The following is a 4,905-nucleotide window of genomic DNA, read 5'->3' on the forward strand; positions in this document are numbered from 1 at the left end:
ATGGATCAACACTTATCACACTATTAACTTCAAGGGGCCTTTGTGTTCCAAGTGTTATTGTCTCCTTAAAAACATCATTGACTTGGCAAAGAATAGAAGAGTATGAGATCTTCTAATTTTCATACTACATTTAAAGTTTTAGCTTATAAGGACCCACTTGGAAATTCAAACACAATCGATCTTATGGTGAAGTTTCACATGTGTACATTAAGGCCACATGAGGCTAAAGGGATACTTTTAAAGGTGGAACGGAGTCGTTCTATCCAAGATAACAATTCTTTGATACATTATCTGTCAGAGGTAGGATCCTCGTAAAGGACAAGAAATCAACACTTTTTTAGTTGGTAGAAGTCTAAGTTATTTGTTATTTAATTATATAGAAATTCGGAAAAAAAAGTTACTCGCATTAAGAGTTTTGAAACGAAGATTGCATATTCATGCTGGTCTATCTATTTTTTCTCATTAGGAGACCGAGCTTTTTCTCAAACAAAAGTGTTAGCATTGGTAGCTTAAAAGACAAATGGAGAGAAGGAAAAAGACAATGTGTATGTAATGCTCACAAAGGATTTTATTACAGGCAAAAGGAAAAGGAAAGTCCTCTCTTTGCTTGTCATGGAGTCCCCTATTGAGGTCTCCTACTTATTTATTTTGGAGGGGGGGGGGGGGTCATCAGCATATATAGAATCCAGGTGCATAGTTGTGGTGTGAAAGAGTACTCATAAGGCAATTTATCTAATATGATAATAATATTATTATTATTATTCAGAAGGTTTAGTTATTATCATTTCTTTGAGGCAGCGTTGGCAGCTTGGGAGGCACTAGTAGTGGGGGTCCCTTTGGGGAGGCCGCCCACTCCTGCTGCCTTGGGCGCCTTCGAGCCGCCCTGCTTTTTGGGCCCCCCGGCAGGTGCCGCTGCTTTCCCGCTCTTGCCCTTCCCAGACATGTCGATTTCTTACCTGCCCAAAAAAAAAAATTTAAAATTAAAAAAAAACAATATAGAAAAACCTTTGGATACATTAACTAGAAGAAAAATATTAAATACCAGCACCCTTTTAAGCAAAGCTAAGCCAAAATCATCATAAGACCTGCATACTAATTACTTGCAAATTAGCAGCTAAATAACAACCCATTTAAGGTGAAGTGCTTGCTTGGAAGCATAATAATTATTCACAAACCATAATTAAATGCATGTAATAAAATGATCAAATTACCTTAATTAAGGGGTGGGCAAAGCCAAGAGACTCTCTTCAAACAACACACAACTTAGCTCGCTTGAGTTGTAGAGAAAGCATGCATGGATGCAAGTATATATAGGTTTTCTAAAAATTATAATTAAGAAGAGATTTGTGTGCTAAATTTCTTGTTTATAATTAAGAAGAGATTTGTGTGCTAAATTTCTTGTTTATGCTCATCGTATCAACCCCGCCCACTTGACGAATAATATCTCATGAGTAGGCTAGAGCCGCTCTTTCTACTAATAATAATGAATTAACATGGTTATTGTACACACAATTTAATAAAAAAGGAATGCACTTGAATAAATTGAATTGGGGTGTGAAGTGGTAGCTCAATTATATTATACCCCACGGACAAGGCCTGTTTAATCATGATTTCAACTCTTTTATATAATTGCCTTGTTCCAATACCAATAATGCATAAAAGCAAAGCATATGCCACCACTTTTTTACTAGTGCACTCAACACCTTCATAGCACATGTCTCCATGTTGTGAAGAGTGAAAGTTCTTGGATGAGCCTTTAGAATCAACCTTCATTTTATTGCCTTGCGTGTAAAAAGGGTAATACCGAGTTGTCTCCATAGCATTGGCCCCTCTACATGAACCATTAATTCGTGTGTAAAGTAACCATCAACACACAACATTTAACTTATGCTAACCTTGATTTGTAGTGCAATGGATAGGGCTCCAGAAATTTCATAGCTAAGTCTTGAGTTTGATTCCCTCTCATTACACTCGTGAGTTTCTTTAAAAGCCTATGGCGAGACTGGGGCAAGACTTGCCTAGGGGGTCTGCGTAACAATCTAGCCAAAAAAAAAAAATCATGAAACTTATTCCTCTTCTTGAACTTAGTATCCAAGCCCACTTTAAGATTTGGGAGATAAAAGAGGGCAATTATCGACAAAATTATGTCAATCATTTCTTCAAAGGTGGGATAAATATTGCCTTAATGCTCCACATTTTTATAAAAGTATTGAGAGATAAAATGGAAAATTATAGACAAAATTATGTCAATCATTTCTTCAAAGGTGTGATAAAGATTGGATTACTGGTCCACATTTTATAAAGTAGCCACCTCCCCTAACAAAAGAGGGTTTGTGTGAGAAAATGAAGACTTTTAAGGTGTCCTTTGTCCTTTAGTCAAGTCCTAAGGCTATATTATAAAGTACTTAGACTTATAATTATTGCAAGGAATTTCGACACTTCAAGTTCATGTTTTTGAGTATATTCCCTTATTGTGCTTGATCTCTATTCAATTATTAATGTGTTTGTTGACATGTTTTGATCCTCTTTAATAACCCTAATTTGTTTTTTAATCCTAGCTTCCGACAAAAAGAATTCCACCAACTATGGTAAGTGGTTGAGAATGAAAATAATGACATAGAAGCACTAAGCTCTCCTCAATACAAATGTGAATGAATATCCCATCACAATTGCTCCTCTCAATACAAATGTGAATGAATATCCCATCATAATTACCCTCAATATTGGCTTAGAACTTTAGAACCTACTCAAGAATAGTATGGACATTCATGTATTTCCTTTGAAAGAAGGACAAGGGGGTCACCTTATATATATGTAATGTAGTAGCCTTAGTGCACGATGAAGGATTTCTTTAAAGAGGCTTTAAAGAGGGACTTACATGGTTATAAATGTAAGAGGGGATTAAATAAATAGTTGTTAAATGTAGGTAAACACCTTAGTGTACCATGAAGGATTTCTTTACCAAGGATTTAAAGAGGGACTTACATGCATATACATGCACGAGGGGATTAAATAAATAGTTGTTTAATGCAATCTTCATGAGGGTGAGCTTTTCCCCTTGAAGTGGAACGTAGTATCATGGTAGGAAATTAGGGTTGAGAGTGTTGAGAAACACACTTGAGAGAAAGTATTGAAGAGCGTTTGAGTCAACCTTGAGTCACCTTGAAGATTGAAGCTCTTGGTGAATGAGAGATTTGAACTAGAAGCTTGTGAAAGGCTTAGAAGAGGCTTGGATTTGATTTCAAGAATTTGTTGGGACTTTCAAGAGAGGCCAAGACCAAAATTGAGGTATAATCAAGTGCCAAAGCTCAGAGAGAAAGCTTGATTAGCCAAAATAAAGTAAGCTTAGTGATAATTTATCTCTAATGAGAATTAGAAGAGCTTGTGGCTATGGCTGTGAGAAATCATAGCTTTGATAAAGAGCTTTGTTCTCCTAGCTGAGATGACTATTATCCAAGCCCTCTTAGGGCAATCAAGGTCACATATAGGCACACTCATAGTAGCTAAGAGAAATTAGGCGATGGTGGCCCATAGATGCGGCATTGTCTATACGACCAAAAAATAAGAGATTTTAGTGGGGGGAATGATAATAGCATAGTGTATACGACCTAATCCACCTAATTGATGTGCTAGGCTAGGGCACCCAGAGCTAGGGAAGGTCCTCACAAAGTTTGGTGGGCAATGGTTGAGCCACTTGGGAGAATTGAATCCATTACCAAGGCAAGGTTAGGCTGGCAGCTTTTGGAAGATAGTGAAAAAACAACTAAAAATAGTTGAATATGGGATAGCCACACAAAGAAACGTCTAAGTATGATGATTAGGATCTTGATACCATGTTGAAATATTGAATAGCATGTGCAAGTTGGCTATGGTGGCTCAAAGACTAATTCAAGATTAAAACACATGATGAGTAAAAATAGTAGAAAGGGTTGTGCACACAAGAGAGACAACAATATTGGGCAAAATAGTTGATAGATTACTTCATAGGTAAGTTCCCTTCTTTTATAGATCCCATAAAACTCAATACCACCTAGTGGTTTCACCAAAACAAGTGGTTTAGCACAAAACTAGGTGCTAGAGAAGTGTCACCCACAAGCTAAGTGATTTGGTCCCTTTCACATGTACACGGTCCATTTGGCCCCATCCTTCTAGGGATGTGTTTTGTGCATATTTCAACACCTATGACCTCTTTGGTTTTTTTTTTGTGGGGCATAAACCTCGAGGCATGCCCTCCATTTTTCATCAATTTTTGCCTCTCATTTCTCCTCCTTTTTCTTGTGGATTTGATAGAGCATGTCTTGGGTGGTGAAAGGTCCATAGTAGTGTTTTAGCTTGCTACTATTCAAATAACCTTTCATCTCAACTCCATCTAAGTTGTTATCTTCACTGCACCTTGAGGAGAAATTCTTATAACTCAGTAGCGACCTTGGCCTATGTACTTGAGTTTTTGTGCTTGGTATTCTTGACATTGTAAACAAGTATCATGCCTCCTACCTTCATCATTGATTTGTTCTTAAGTTAGTGGGCTGTAGTTTTTTAACCCCATTAATTTGTAGGCAGATCACAATCTTTCAATTACGCTAATGCAATCTCTCATGCAATCTATGAGGGGGTTTTTTCCTTTAATATTATGTCTCACTATAGTTCGAAGGCTTAGAACCAAATTTTCCATTAGCATGATTATGTCAAGCCTGAGCTGCAAGCTAGAAAGGTGTGCTATTTGATAGCCACCTTGTAGGCATGGTGTGCTATTTGATAGCCACCTTGTAGGCATGGTGCGTAGGCCCCCCATAGAGTAGAGTGTAACTTATGTCTCTACCATCTTTGTGATAATGGTGCACAATGTCTTATTTGTCCTCTCAGCTTGGCCATTTTCTTGTGGGTAGTAAGGTGTTGACTTTCTAT

At 37.3% G+C, this 4,905-nt stretch overlaps 1 long non-coding RNA gene across 1 annotated transcript; it reads right to left on the reverse strand.

The window, feature by feature from the left end:
* Positions 1-546: 546 nt before the first annotated feature.
* On the reverse strand, positions 547-1,350 carry LOC147623299 (uncharacterized). The gene is made up of 2 exons (XR_015269362.1): positions 1,212-1,350; positions 547-956 (listed from the first exon to the last, which is right to left on the reverse strand). It is a non-coding gene; the product is annotated as an uncharacterized LOC147623299 (long non-coding RNA).
* Between the last annotated feature and the right edge of the window lie 3,555 nt (positions 1,351-4,905).

Source organism: Cibotium barometz, chromosome 27 (genome assembly GCF_041138505.1).
Source record: "Cibotium barometz isolate CiBa-2024 chromosome 27, ASM4113850v1, whole genome shotgun sequence".
In the NCBI taxonomy this organism is placed as follows: Eukaryota; Viridiplantae; Streptophyta; class Polypodiopsida; order Cyatheales; family Cibotiaceae; genus Cibotium; species Cibotium barometz.